Source organism: Rhinoderma darwinii, chromosome 2 (genome assembly GCF_050947455.1).
Source record: "Rhinoderma darwinii isolate aRhiDar2 chromosome 2, aRhiDar2.hap1, whole genome shotgun sequence".
NCBI classification, from domain to species: Eukaryota; Metazoa; Chordata; class Amphibia; order Anura; family Rhinodermatidae; genus Rhinoderma; species Rhinoderma darwinii.
Genome location: NC_134688.1, coordinates 245,029,338 through 245,045,160, shown reverse-complemented (window position 1 = coordinate 245,045,160; position 15,823 = coordinate 245,029,338). Strand labels below are relative to the sequence as shown.

General features: G+C 45.6%; 1 long non-coding RNA gene across 1 annotated transcript; it reads right to left on the bottom strand.

The window, feature by feature from the left end:
* Positions 1 to 1,155: 1,155 nt before the first annotated feature.
* Positions 1,156 to 6,771, bottom strand: LOC142741048 (uncharacterized). The gene is made up of 3 exons (XR_012880979.1): positions 6,732 to 6,771; positions 4,590 to 4,634; positions 1,156 to 1,347 (listed from the first exon to the last, which is right to left on the bottom strand). It is a non-coding gene; the product is annotated as an uncharacterized LOC142741048 (long non-coding RNA).
* Positions 6,772 to 15,823: the final 9,052 nt, after the last annotated feature.

Sequence of the window (15,823 nt, the reverse complement as noted above, 5' to 3'; positions counted from 1 at the left end):
GACGCCCTCTCCGTCGCCTGACGCCTTTCTAGGCGCCCTCTCCGTCGCCTGACGCCTTTCTAGACGCCCTCTCCGTCGCCTGACGCCTTTCTAGACGCCCTCTCCTGACGCCTTTCTAGACGCCCTCTCCTGACGCCTTTCTAGACGCCCTCTCCTGACGCCTTTCTAGACGCCCTCTCCGTCGCCTGACGCCTTTCTAGACGCCCTCTCCGTCGCCTGACGCCTTTCTAGACGCCCTCTCCGTCGCCTGACGCCTTTCTAGACGCCCTCTCCATCGCCTGACGCCTTTCTAGACGCCCTCTCCGTCGCCTGACGCCTTTCTAGACGCCCTCTCCTTCGCCTGACGCCTTTCTAGACGCCCTCTCCGTCGCCTGACGCCTTTCTAGACGCCCTCGCCGTCGCCTGACGCCTTTCTAGACACCCTCTCCGTCGCCTGACGCCTTTCTAGACGCCCTCTTCGTCACCTGACGCCTTTCTAGACGCCCTCTCCTGACGCCTTTCTAGACGCCCTCTCCTGACGCCTTTCTAGACACCCTCCCCGTCGCCTGACGCCTTTCTAGACGCCCTCTCCGTCGCCTGACGCCTTTCTAGATGCCCTCTCCTGACGCCTTTCTAGACGCCCTCTCCTGACGCCTTTCTAGACGCCCTCTCCGTCGCCTGATGCCTTTCTAGACGCACTCTCCGTCGCCTGACGCCTTTCTAGATGCCCTCTCCGTCGCCTGACGCCTTTCTAGAAGCCCTCTCCATCGCCTGACGCCTTTCTAGATGCCCTCTCCGTCGCCTGACGCCTTTCTAGACGCCCTCTCTGTCGCCTGACGCCTTTCTAGACGCCGTCTCCGTCGCCTGACGCCTTTCTAGACGCCCTCTCCGTCGCCTGACGCCTTTCTAGACGCCCTCTCCGACGCCTGACGCCTTTCTAGACGCCCTCTCCGTCGCCTGACGCCTTTCTAGACGCCCTCTCCGACGCCTGACGCCTTTCTAGACGCCCTCTCCGTCGCCAGATTTCCTTCCCGATGCCCGCCTTGCCTCCCTGACCCCAGATAACCGCCCTGCCTCCCTGACCCCAGATGACCGCCCTGCCTCCCTGACCCCAGATGACCGCCCTGCCTCCCTGACCCCAGATGCCAACCCTGCCTCCCTGACCCCAGATGCCCGCCCTGCCTCCCTGACCCCACATGCCTCTCAGACCGCAGATTCCCTTACTCCTCTCATGAAGAAAGACACAATCCTGGCCCTTGCTCTTCTGAGAATCATGGCTGCTGGAATGCAGAACCAGGCGCAGCTTCGTGTTTCTTCCTCTTCAGACAGATGAATGGTTCTTTCAGGTGTAATCTCCATTGTTGGCTCCTGTGAACAAAATGAAGTAATTTCAAAGACTGTATGGTCTGTACACTGAACTCCCCCATGTGTAATGATTCTAGAGCCCAAACAGTAATAACAGCTATGTATGCAGGGTTACCCTAATGTATTTCTGTAGGGGTGTGCAGCTGCACATGTCGCGTCACCACTCCCCAGTAAATGTTACTGCTAACATAGAGGCTGCCTCCATGCACTATTCCTTCTGCCTGCAGTCTTAGGGTATGTTCACACGGCCTATTTACGGACGTAATTTGGGCGTTTTTGCCCCGAATTACGTCTGAAAATAGCGCCTCAATAGCGCTGACAAACATCTGCCCATTGAAAGCAATGGGCAGACGTTTGTCTGTTCACACGAGGCGTAAATTTACGCGCCGCTGTCAAATGACGGCGCGTAAATAGACGCCCGCGTCAAAGAAGTGACCTGTCACTTCTTTGGCCGTAATTAGAGCCGTTATTCATTGACTCCAATGAATAGCAGCGCTAATTACGGCCGTAATGGACGCGGCGTTCAAGCGCCTGCACATGCCGTTACGGCTGAAATTACGGGGATGTTTTCAGGCTGAAACATCCCCGTAATTTCAGCCGTAACGGACGCCCTCGTGTGAACATACCCTTACTCTTGACAAGCTTCCAGTGTCTGACTAAACTACAACTAGGAGGACTGCAGAACCTTTAGTGATATCAGTCATATGATTAAATTACTGCACCCAAGCACCGCAAAGTAGAACAGAAAAACTGATAAGTGTGTGTGTATGTGTAGTCTATGGTGTGTGTAATGTATACTTTGTATGTAGTGTATGCTATTCAGAATTACCATGCAGGTGTCTAGGAAAGTTGGGTGATCTATTCAGAGGGATCTGTAATTCAGCCATCTTAGTTGTAACCCAGATTTCCAACATTATTATATTGAAGAATATTCTAAGTATTCTAAGCAATTTTAATGAATTAAAATCGTCCATAAACAGCACCTACGGGTTGTGTGGGTATTAATAGTGCCATTTCTGTAGGTTTATGGGAGTGGCAATTGCTAATTAAGGAAGCGATTCCCATAATAAAAATATATTAGGAAATTATTCAGTCCATTTTATAAACGTGCAGAACGCTGAGCTATTTATACTAATATCTCAAAGATAGCAAAATAAAAACTTCTACAGTAGAGAGAATCAGAAGCTTATTTATTCAGCTATGCAAATCAAATTCACTATATAACAGCCACTATCACTTATCGCTTTGCACTCGCATTTCACTCCTGAGCGCCGCAGCACTTTTTCCCTGTGTCCAGTGCTGAACACAAGTTTCTGATGCTGGGCAGTATCCGAGCCTAGTGCCGCAGAGCCTGGAGGTGAAGACGACCCGGCAAAGAAGAAAAAGTAAATGCAGTGGTCTGGTTTGTGGTCTGACTTTATTTTTGGTGTGTTTTGGGATCTAAATTTAGTTTGGGTTAAAGTCTGAATTTGTTTTGGGGTTAGGTCTGAATTTATATTTGCGTCAGCCTAGGGGTCTGAATACATTTTTGGGCTTGGTCAGGGTTCTGAATTACCTGGGGTCCTGGTCTGGTTTTTGGAATTTATTTAGGGGTCTTAAAGGGGTTTTCCCATGAGAGACATTTATGACATATCTGCAGAATATGTCATAAATGTCAGATAGATGCGGGTCCCTCTTCTTGGACCATCACCTTTCTCTAGAGCAGGGCCCCCTAAACCCCGTTCTACCGCTCTGTTTAGTGACTGAAGCTGGAGATTTCCGACCCTGAAGAAGAAATCAGCATAGCTCGCTGAGCTACGCTGTTCTCGTAAGTCCCATAGAAATGAGTGGTAGTTACAGAAACAGCGTAGCTCGCATGCTACATTGCTCCCGCGATCTCACCACATGGGAGACGGTGACCAGCCACAAACGGAAAGTGAAAAACCCTTCAGATGCCGGTGGTCACATCTGACCCCAGCAACTGAGGCAGTGGCGTAACTACCGCTATAGCAGCCGTAGCGGCTGCTACGGGGCCCGCAGCATGAGGGGGCCCGTGCCACCCGCCGGCACGGGCCCCCCCATGGCCGGAGGCTCCGTTAGCAGCTGCTATGGCTGCTACAGTGTGACGCCACTGAAGGGGTTTTTCCTACAAAAGACATGCATCCCCTATCCACAGAATAGGGGATACATGTGTGATCGCTGGGACGGCCAGCGATAATTAGAACGGTGGACCGAAAGTCCCCCGAAGTTCTCCATGACAAACCTCGGACTTCCGGGGTCTGTCTGCAGCTCCATAGAAATTACTTGCGCATGCGTGACCAGCGCTCCTTTCATTTTTATTGAACTGCGCAGACGCCGGAAGCCCGAGGTTTGTCATGGAGAACTTCGGGGGAATTTCGGTCCCCCGTTCTCCTTATCGCTGCCAGCAATCACACATGTTTCCCCTATCCTATCCCATCTCTTTTGTAGGACAAACTATAGGCCCTTTTTTTTGGGGGGGGGGGGGGCTATATGGCGTTATCTACAGGGGGTTCTGTATGGCGTTATCTACAGGGGGGTCTGTATGGCCTTATCTACAGGGGGTCTGTATGGCGTTATCTACAGGGGGGATTTGGGTCTGTAAGTCATTATCTACAGGGGGCTGTGTATGGCGCTATCTACAGGGGGCTGTGTATGGTGCTATCTATAGGGGGGCGCTGTGTGGTGGAATCTATAGGGAGGCACTATCTACAAGGGGGCGGTTGTGTGATACCCAGCGGAGGGGGGGGCCCCAGTCAAAAGTTTGCTATGGGGCCCAGTCTTTCCTAGTTACGCCCCTGATCTGAGGGGTTAAATGCTTGAAATCAAAGATGTCTGTGATAGCAAGCATTGCCACTGGGTCCCTGGTGTGTAACACAACAGAGACCCAGAAGCTATGGCGCCAGCTGGGCTTCAAAGCAAGCGCCATTTTTAAATACCCTGTACCGACATAAAAAGACAGTACAGCGACGGGAAAGGTTAAATCTGAGGCCGGCCCGTCTATAAGGTGGGGAGTCTATGAAACCCAAAACTACACATTGAAATGTAACAGATAATGTTCAGAATGAGTAAATGCTGAGTGTGATATATGTAAGGAATCTGTCAGAGACATTGTGAGCGCTATTTCCAGTAATAACTAGGTTTCTGGTTTATTATAATGTGAATATAAAGAATTTAATGTCAGGTTAATATGTAGAGAAGTTGTGGATCCTCATGAAGTAATACCATTATCTGCTGACATCACTTACATCTTCTGGGATCATCATGCCGTCGTCCAGCTTCATGTAGATCGGCTACAACAGAACAGGGAAGAATTCGTTTTTCTGGGTTATATAATAATGTTATATATAATCTCCTATTTTTCTTGTGAATGCCATGTCCACCCATTTCAGATTCCTTCTCACACTCTGCTGTCAGTACTGAATGATCCCGCATGTAGATTTATCTATGGAAAACTCCTTCTGAACGATATTCTGCCGAACTATAGACCCTCTTGTTGGGCTCTGAGATGTTTAAAGAGGCTCTGTCACCAGATTTTGTAGCCCCTATCTGCTATTGCAGCAGATAGGCTCTGCAATGTAGATTACAGTAACGTTTTTATTTTTAAAAAACGAGCATTTTTGGCCAAGTTATGACCATTTTCGTATTTATGCAAATGAGGCTTGCAAAAGTACAACTGGGCGTGTTGAAAAGTAAAAGTACAACTGGGCGTGTATTATGTGCGTACATCGGGGCGTGTTTACTACTTTTACTAGCTGGGCGTTCTGATGAGAAGTATCATCCACTTCTCATTCACAACGCCCAGCTTCTGGCAGTGCAGATCTGTGACGTCACTCACAGGTCCTGCATCGTGTCGGCACCAGAGGCTACAGATGATTCTGCAGCAGCATCGGCGTTTGCAGGTAAGTCGATGTAGCTACTTACCTGCAAATGCTGATGCTGCTGCAGAATCAACTGTAGCCTCTGGTGCCGACACGATGCAGGACCTGGGGCAGGAAGTGAGTGACGTCACAGATCTGCACTGCCAGAAGCTGGGCGTTCTGAAGAGAAGTGGATGATACTTCTCATCAGAAAGCCCAGCTAGTAAAAGTAGTAAACACGCCCCGATGTACGCACATAATACACGCCCAGTTGTACTTTTACTTTTCAACACGCCCAGTTGTACTTTTGCAAGCCTCATTTGCATAAATACGAAAATGGTCATAACTTGGGCAAAAATGCTCGTTTTTTAAAAATAAAAACGTTACTGTAATCTACATTGCAGCGCCTATCTGCTGCAATAGCAGATAGGGGTTGCAAAATCTGGTGACAGAGCCTCTTTAACTGGTTCCCGACCGCTGGCTGTGTTTTTACGGCCAGCGGTAAGGGTCCTTAAAACCCGAGCCATAGACTTTTTACGGCCCAGGTTTTAACTTGCTGCCTGCGCGATCGGGCAGCTGAATGTCGGGTCTCCGGCTGTCAGTGACTGCCGGGGACCCTGAGGAGAGGATAGAAGCTTTCGCTGCTTCTGTCTTCTCTGATGACTTGTACACAGCGCTCAATGAACGCTGTGTATAGGAATAGAGACAGCAGCAGCGGCGCTTTCTCTATTCCTCCCGGTGTTCATGTGACTGGTCACATGATCGCCGGGTGCCGTTACTGACAGACTGCTGCTGGGTCTTACAAGACCAAGCACAGCCCTATTAGTGACAATCGTCACTATGAGAGGGCTGATTTCCCCTGTAACTGGGGATGCTGTGCAGCCCCAGTTACAGTGGAAAGACATGGTGTAAAAGAAAGGAAAAAATATATATAAAGTTCCCCAAAGGTCTTTTTTGACCTTTGAGGGACAGACCATAGTAATAAAAAATAGTCAAGTCAAGTGCAAAAAAAAATTAATAATAAATACACATAAAATACCCACCCCAAAAAAAACCGTCCCCCCCGCCAATCATTTTTGTAACGCTAGTACTGACCCAATTACCCTAATATAGACATGTAATATATTATAATTTCCGGTAGACAATGACGATCACAAATGAAAGGTCTATTTTAGGGTAAAACTATGTTATTACCAAAAAAAATAGCTGAAACTTAAGAAAGCTTATTTTTTTACTATTATTTTCAAACTTTATGAATAAAAATTCTACATTAGCAAAAAAGGTGCGTATAAAAACGATAAAAAAAGAAACCTGCATTGTCTACGGAAAAAACGTCGCAAAAATCATGTCGTCAGCCCAACAAATAAAAAAGTTATAGCCATTTAACTAACATGTGCTAAAAAGGGCTTAATGGTGTCTGGTCCTGAAGGCGCAAAATAGCCCGGTCCTGAACTGGTTAATGTTATTCTGTGCTGTGGTTGAGGGTTATATGTCATGTCTATCTAGTAATAGTAACAGTGAGGCTCTTACCCCGTCCTCAGCATCTTCTTCTGCATCTTTATCCTTATACAAGGAAAGAAATAAAATATAATTCTACCATATCATTTTCTTATAATTCTTTTATATATCTGTGGTGGGGGAGGGGGGATTTGTGCTGGTAAAAACAGTTACTGTGATAAATCTACTTTTCAGCTGTTGGAAAGAAAGTCCAACCCGGGCCGCAGAACATAGGAGGAGGCCACATGACCGGGGTAATAGGAGGAGAGAGGTTATGGGGCGGAGCCTGAGGATTATAGTGGCACGAAGGCAGTGCCTGCGCCATTAGGAGGAGAAGCACACGCTGGTGAAGTTTTCCGCCCACCCTCACTATTTGTTTTATTGTTTTGTTATGCTGCGTTTCGGTGATGTTTTATTTGTCATGGCAGTGGTTGGCAGGTTGGAGGTCCTTGGAGATGGTGTTAAATTGGTGGGGGAGGAACTCATCGTGGGTATGGTCCTTCCCAAATTATGCAATATGGAGGCTCTGGCTATTTTTGGGCCCCTGCTGGGTGGCGTCCTGGAGAGCAAGGTTGAATTATTGGCTATCTGCAGTTGTATACGCTGCAACTGAGCTGTGGGGAATCGGCTGGGGGTAAATACTGCACTTATTAGTCGCTGAGCAGATACCCTACTTAGCTCCAAGGATCTCTTTCCTCGGAATGTTTGTTATTAATGTTGATAATGTTGATTATTTATATTTGATGGTAATATTTTTATTAGTTATTGTTTGTCAATAAAATGGCTGCTGTGGCCAACCTTATAAAACCATGAGTCTGTCCTTATTGAGGGAAATAGGAGTACAAGGATGGGATTGGGTGGTTGGCCTCAGTAGGGGGTTTAGAAGGGTTTACTAGGACCGAACTCTATCATCCCTCAGTCATGGAATAGAGGCTTCTATGTGATATATACAGTCAGGTCCAGAATTATTTGGCGGTGGCAGAAGTTTTGGCATTTTAGCTGTTTACCAAAACATATTGAATATACAGTTATATAATCAATATGGGCTTAAAGTGCAGACTCTCAGCTTTAATTAGAGTGTATTCACATCCGAATTTGAGGAAGGGTTTAGGAATTACAGCTCTTTAATATGTAGCTGCCTCTTTTTCAAGGGACCATAGGTAATTGGACAACTATCTCAAAAGTTATTTAATGGGCAGCATGCGCTATTCCCTCGTTAATCCATCATCAATTAAGCAAATAAAAGGTCTGGAGTTGATTCAGGTGTGGCATTTGCATTTGGAAGAAGTTGCTGTGAACCCACAACATGAGGTCAAAGGAGCTCTTAATGCAAGTTAAACAGACCGTTAGGCAGACAAAAATGAAGAAAACCATCAGAGAGATAGCACAAATATTAGGAGTGGCCAAATCAACAGCTTGGTACATTCTTGAAAAAAAGAGCGTACTGGTGATGTCGTGAACTCTAAAAAGCCTGGACGTCCACGAAATCCTTTCCCTGGTGAAGAAAAACCCCTCCACAACATCTACCCTGTGAAGTACACTCTCCTGGAAGTAGGTGTATCAGTATCTAAGTCTACCATACAGAGAAGACTTCATGAGAGCAAATACAGAGGGTTCACCAACAGGTGCAAACCATTAATCACCCTCAAAAATAGAAAGGCCAGATTAGACTTTGCCAAACAACATGTAAAGAAGCCAGCCCAGTTCTGGGACAGCATTCTATGGACAGATGAAACTAAGATCAACCTGTACCAGAATGATGGGAGGAAGAAAGTATGGAGAAGGCTTGGAACGGCTCATGATCAAAAGCACACCACATCCTCTGTAAAACATGGTGGGGGCAGTGTGATGGCATGGGCATGCATGGCTGCCAAAGGCACTGGGTCACTAGTGTTTTTTGATCATGTGACTGAAGACAGAAGCAGCCGGATGAATTCTGTATTGTTCAGGGATATACTTTCTGCTCAGATTCAACCAAATGCAGCAAGGTTGATTGGACATCGCTTCACATTACAGATGGACAATGATCCAAAACTTACTGCGAAAGCAACCCAGGAGTTTTTTAAGACAAAGAAGTGCAATATTCTGCAATGGCCAAGTCAATCACCAGATCTCATCCCTATCGAGCATGCATTTCACTTGCTTAAGTGAAAACTTAAGGCAGGAAGACCCACAAACAAGCAACAACTGAAGACCGCTGCAGTAAAGGCCTGGCAAAGCGTCACAAAGGAGGAAACCCAGCGTTTGGTGATGTCCATGCGTTCCAGACTTCAGGCAGTCATTGCCTGCAAAGGATTCTCTACAAAGTATTTAACAAAAAACATTTTATTTATGGTTAGGTTAATTTGTCCAATTACCTTTGAGCCCCTGAAATGAGGAGTCTGTTTAGAAAAATGGTTGCAATTCCTAAACGTTTCACAGGATATTTTTGTTCAACCCCTTGAATTAAACCTGAAAGTCTACACTTCAATTGCATCTCAGTTATTTCATTTCAAATCGAATGTAAAGCATGCAGAGCGCAAATCATGAATGAAGATTGTGTCACTGTCCAAATAGTTCTGGACCTAACTATAAATGTATCTCTACAGATATTCTGTGTGTTAATAGGATGGTCTGTTGATATCACTTACATAGTACTCGGTGATCTTCAGTCCTTTGTCTCTCATCTGTAAATAAAATGAAGAGAATACTTAAAATAAATTGATCATTGTCGTTTTGATCTAGTGCAGCTCTAGAGAAGTTCCTGGAAAATTAAAGTGTACCTAAATATTCAACAAACTCCTGACATGTCATAGTGACATGTCAGATGTTTTAATTGGTGGGGGTTCGAGCATTGAGACCCCCACCAATAGCTAAAACAAAGCGGCAGAAGCGCTTGTGTGAGCGCTTAGCCGCGTAGTTTCTATTCGGCTTTTTTCGGAAATTGATGTAGCGAAGTACGAGCTTGATAGAGAATCTATGAGCCTGTACTCCGCTACGTCGGTTTTCCATGGTTAAGAAGATTTTATGATTTTCGAAGAAATGAGGCTCTTACCTTCTCCATGGTAAATTCCTCCACTTGTAGATCCTTGGAGAACTAGAAAGATAACATTGTATAAAGCCTTTCAAAAGGAATGTTTTTTTTAAAAAACAAAATAAATAAAGTCAATCAGTGTGTTTTGTGCAACTTTATAATTAGTTTTTATTAAAAATTATTTTTACTTTTTAAGATACAGCTGCTCTGTATGCTGTATACAGAGCGGCTGTATCTTACGCTGAATCCTGTACCTGTCAGGTCCTGTGTCCGTCAGGTTCATAACTTAGATCGATCACAGGTGTATCCCGCGTGTCAGACACACAGAACCCGCTTGCACTAAACCTGTCATTCCCATGGACCATACAGATTCAGGTCTTAGCGCACAATACTGCTGCAATACAGGATACAGAACAGCTGTATCTCAAAAAGTAAAAATATATATATATAGTGTGTGTGTATATATGTGTGTGTATGCAATGAGAAAGGCCCCATGGAGTAGGGCTGAAACGTCGCAAGGGGTGATTAAAGTGATCCTATTTTTCACTACAACTGGAGTGCTGTCTCGTATTTTGGAGTGGGCTATATACATACATATATATATATATATATATATATATATATATACATATACACACATATACACATACACACACTCACACACACACACACACACACACACACGTATATGTGTGTGTATATATTTATACATATAATGTATATATATATATATGTGTATATAGTGTGTGTGTAGGGTTGAAATTTATTCTGGTTAGATTTATTTCTGTGGACTTACAGATGTTCTGTGTAATAATAGGATCATCTGCTGATATAACTTACATAGTCCTCGGCTTTCTTCAGGATGTGCGCCATAACGTGGAGTGGTGGAGGCTACAATAGAACAGTTTGTATTTAGTTTTCTTTTTTAACTTAACAAATGTTTTATAATTAATGAATTAAAACTTGATTCATTTCCATTAATTAAAATTTTAGAGACATTCCAAGAGAATTCTAAAAATATCAATCCACACCTAGTGGTGTAGCTATAGTAGTCGCAGCGGTTGCAGTTGCACAGGACCCCCTTACCACTGTCCACTGTGTAGACCCAGCAATGGACCCGCATCTATCTGATATTTATGACATATCCTGTGGATATGACATAAATGTCCCTGATAGGCAAACCCCTTTAAATGATGAGCGCCACAGGCACAGTGCTAGTAAAAGTCACAACTGCAGCCTGCAGGGGAGGCTGGGAGCACTTCCATCAACGTCAGCACTCCCCCAGCTGCACCATCATCTCCCCCATGTGATCTCTTCATCTTTGTGCAGCATGAATTAGGAGGAGCTCTGTGTTACTGTGCTAGGCCAATGTAATGGTGTCATGTCATCGGCTACAACACAGATCTCAGCCTTAGCGGTGCAGGGGTGGCTAGGGACTTTACTGTAAGGGCTGGCGGAGGGTGGCATGTACTGCCAGAGGCACAGAAAAGAACTGGACAGGCAGGAGCCATTCATTCTCTGCAGGACAGGCAGCAGGAGTTAGGAGGAGCTCTGTGTTACTGTGCTAGGCCAATGTAATAACGTCATGTCCGGCTACAACACAGATCTCAGCCTTAGCGGTGCAGGGGTGGCTAGGGACTTTACTGTAAGGGCTGGCGGAGGGTGGCATGTACTGCCAGAGGCACAGGACAGAAAAGAAATGGACAGGCAGGAGCCATTTATTCTCTGCAGGACAGGCAGCAGGAGTTAGGAGGAGCTCTGTGTTGCTGTGCTAGGCCAATGTAATGGCGTCATGTCATCGGCTACAACACAGGTCTCAGCCTTAGCGGTGCAGGGGTGGCTAGGGACTTTACTGTAAGGGCTGGCAGAGGGTGGCATGTACTGCCAGAGGCACAGAAAATAACTGGACATTCAGGAGCCATTCATTCTCTGCAGGACAGGCAGCAGGAGTTAGGAGGAGCTCTGTGTTACTGTGCTAGGCCAATGTAATAACGTCATGTCTGGCTACAACACAGATCTCAGCCTTAGCGGTGCAGGGGTGGCTAGGGACTTTACTGTAAGGGCTGGCGGAGGGTGGCATGTACTGCCAGAGGCACAGAAAAGAACTGGACTTTCAGGAGCCATTCATTCTCTGCAGGACAGGCAGCAGGAGTTAGGAGGAGCTCTGTGTTGTTGTGCTAGGCCAATGTAATAACGTTATGTCCGGCTACAACACAGATCTCCGCCTTAGCGATGCAGGGGTGGCTAGGGACTTTACTGTAAGGGCTGGCGGAGGGTGGCATATACTGTCAGAGGCACAGGACAGAAAAGAACTGGACAGGCAGGAGCCATTCATTCTCTGCAGGACAGGCAGCTGGAGTTAGGTGAAGATCTGTGTTGTTTTCTAAGCCAATGAAATGACGTCATTGTTGGAATATTACAACATCTGCAGCTTAATGCTGGAGGAACGATCTTGAACTGACAGTAGATGGCGCTGTGTTAACTATTAGTTATTATCTATGTGTAGCTCCTCTAGTGGTGATGTGTATGTTATCTCTTGTATTCTCCATCTTGATATTGTTACTGATGTTGGTTGCTGTTTGTCCCAAGTAAAACCAGTTTGATTCTCCCACAATGTCTGAGTGCTGTTGAAAGCTGCAAATACTGCAACAGTCATATCATCGGCTACAACACAGATCTCAGCTTTAGTGGCACAGGGTGGCTAGGGACTTTACTGTAAGGGCTGGCGGAGGGTGGCACGCACTGCCAGAGGCATAGGACAGAACTGGGCAGAGCCATTCATTCTCTGCCGGGCAGCAGGAGATAAACTCGGAGGAGTCACAGACACAACAGGAGGCGCTCTGATTCTGTGGGAAGGTAGACTAGCCCTGCCCTGGCTCCAATACACAAATCGCTTACGTCACATTATGACTAGATATTATGGCTCTCTATTCAGTATTATATGGTTAAAAACCTGGGCATTTCTGCAGACTAGCCCCTGTAGAAAAAATGGTATATGATAGACCAGTTTCGCACTTGCCAGTTTCTATAGGGGCTAGTCTGTGTAGAAATGGCACCATTTATATCACATAGACCACTCAGAACATGTAAGAGGTTTTATATGTCATTTACAATATTGCACAAGAAGTGCATTCAATTCTACACGGATTTCCCTTTGTAGAAAAAGGTTTATCATATGCCAGTTTCTATAAGGACTGGTCTGTGTAGAAATGTATATGTTCTGTCCATCATTTTATATCACATAGAGCTCAGTACATGTCTATATAGACTAGCTCCTATAGAAACCTGTACTACATGTGCTGAGCTTTATCTGGTATAAAACGACTGACAACAAATGCATTTCTATACAGATTACCCTTATAGAAAAAGTTGTCATGTGCCCGTAAAATTACAATTATGATGGGCACCCACCAGATTTACTGCCCAGGCACCTCAAAGCGGCCCTGATAAAAGTTGCAGAAAGTGCTGGTTTCCTTATTATACTGAACATATGATATTATTTTATAATGGATAAAATATAAATGTAACCGGTATGAATCTAGTGTAAGGAATGATATAAAGAATAAAGCTGTAACCGTGAGATGATTCTCTTAGGATGCAGAACATTATACTGATGTCACTGGCATTACCAGAGCTGATCTATTCCTTCATGGCTGCGGAGAAATGGAGGGACATGGTGGAGTTTTGTTTTCTCCAGGACACGATTTACATAATTCTGTCCTTCTCTTCTTCATATTCTGCAGTATAGGATACTATAGAATGTAAAGGGCAGCGTACACTGGAATACTTACATATAAAAGTACTCCGTGATCAGTGGAACGGCTAATATTTGGAGCAATATGTAGGGTAGAAGTGAATTTCTCATTTAGGACTGCCTTACTATACTGATGTGGTATGTGGTCAGTGATAAAGTGTCCGGTGCTGCAATATATATAAACTATACACTGAAATGCAGACATAAAAGACTCTGACACTGACAGTATTGGTGAAGCAGGCCAGCAGTGCTGATGCCATCATGGTAGGTACGTCCATGGTTCCATCTTTCTCTTGCCGGTGCTCCATGTCTTCTGCTCTAGCGGGCAGTCCGTGTGTCACTGGCTTCTGAAAACACAGATAGTATATAAAGATATTTACACATGGAGAAATATGTAGTGTTCTTATATGTGGAGTGCAAGGAGGGAGTCGTTCCCACATTGGGCACTAAATGCTCATGCACACGACCGTTGTGCCACTCAGGCCGTTTTTGACAGGATCCGAGTGACACCCGATAGTCTTCACGGACCCATTCACTATAATAGGTGAATCGGGTCCATGAGAAATGGTCGGAGTGTCCGATCCGAGGAAAGATAGACGGCCATGTCCTATCTTTCCTCGGATCACTGACGGGACTCGGACGGCACACTCGGTCGTGTGCATGAGGTGTAAGATCTGGAGCTTCATCTTCTACATTACAGTCGGGTCTTCAGTCTCCCTTCATGACAGTCACTTGTAAAAGAATAAAGTTCTGTGCAGACCTGGCAGAGCTGTACTATATCTCCACCAACAACCCTGCCGCAGGATCCATGTGTGGTGTGGATAGTTCTAGAAAATGCTACTAGTACTATTTCTATTATCTTTTTATTGTCACATGTAAAACCATAGGGTGAAATTCAACAGCTTTTCTACACCAATTAATTAGTTTGGTTATATACGCTATACAGTGAAAATGAAGTAATAAAAGACACTGACAGTAAGGCCATGTTCACACAGGGCGGATACGCTGCGTAAAAGTGCACAGCATATTCGCCCTGGAACCTGCAGGGAATATCGGCCGAAAAAACACACCAAATTGTGGTGCAGTTTTTCAGGCGTAATGTCCACTGCAGAAAAAAAAACACTTATACTTAGCCCGTTCTCCGTAGTTATGGCGACGCGTCCCCGTGTTGTCCTTGCAGTGCGGCCTCCTGGGATGAAGCTACAGCCCATGTGACCGCTGCAGCAGTCACATGGGATAAAACGTCACCCCAGGAGCCCGGCCTGGACGGACAATAAAAGAATGAGTCGCTATGACAACACCTGGGTGGTAAGTATAAACCTTATTATTCATTTTAAACGACAAAAAGCTTTTTCTTTTTTCTGAATTGCACATTTTGTAATGGAATCCCATTGTTTCCGCCGCAAAAATTGAATTCAATGGGAAAAACCCACAACAGAAAAGCAGCGGATCCAAAGCAGATTCACATGCTGGGGATTGAAAAAACCGCACCACAGGTCAATTTCAGAGTTTTTTGGTGGATTTTTTACGCAACATGTGGATGAGATTTGGTTACATCTCATCCACTTTGCTGCTACTGTATTATTCTGTGGATTTTACACAATGAAATACGTGGCATATAATCTGCAGTGTTTACACAACGTGTGAACATACCCTTAGGGCGGGTTCACACATAGCGGAATTTCACTTAAATTCCGCTGCGGACACTCCGCAGCGTTAATCCGCAGCGGAGCCGTTTCTCCATTGACTTTCACTTTAATTTAGCAGTGTTCGTTTACACGATGCGTACAATTCCGCTGCGGAGCATAGGCTGCGGAGCGGAATTTGGTGTCCGCAGCATGCTCTGTCTGTTGCGGAGCAGTGGCGGACTGGTTGCGGACTCATGGCGGAATTTCTCCATTGACTTCAATGGAGAGTCAAAATTCCGCAATGAAGTCCGCAGATCTTATGTGTGCTGCGGAGCGTATTGTTTTTACTACCATGACATTTCTTCATTCTGGCTGGACCTATGTATTTCTAGGTCTACAGCCAGACTGAGGAAGTCAATGGGGCTCCCGTAATGACGGGAGCGTTGCTAGGAGACGTCTGTAAATAGTCACTGTCCAGGGTGCTGAAAGAGTTACGCGATCGGCAGTAACTGTTTCTGCACCCGGGACAGTGACTACCGATCTCAATATACATGTATCTGTAAAAAAAAATATAAGTTCATACTTACCGAGAACTCCCTGCGTCTGTCTCCAGTCCGGCCTCCCAGGATGACGTTTCAGTGTAAGTGACGGCTGCAGCCAATCACAGGCCAAGCACAGGCTGCAGCGGTCACATGGACTGGAGCGTCATCCAGGGAGGTCGGGCCGGATG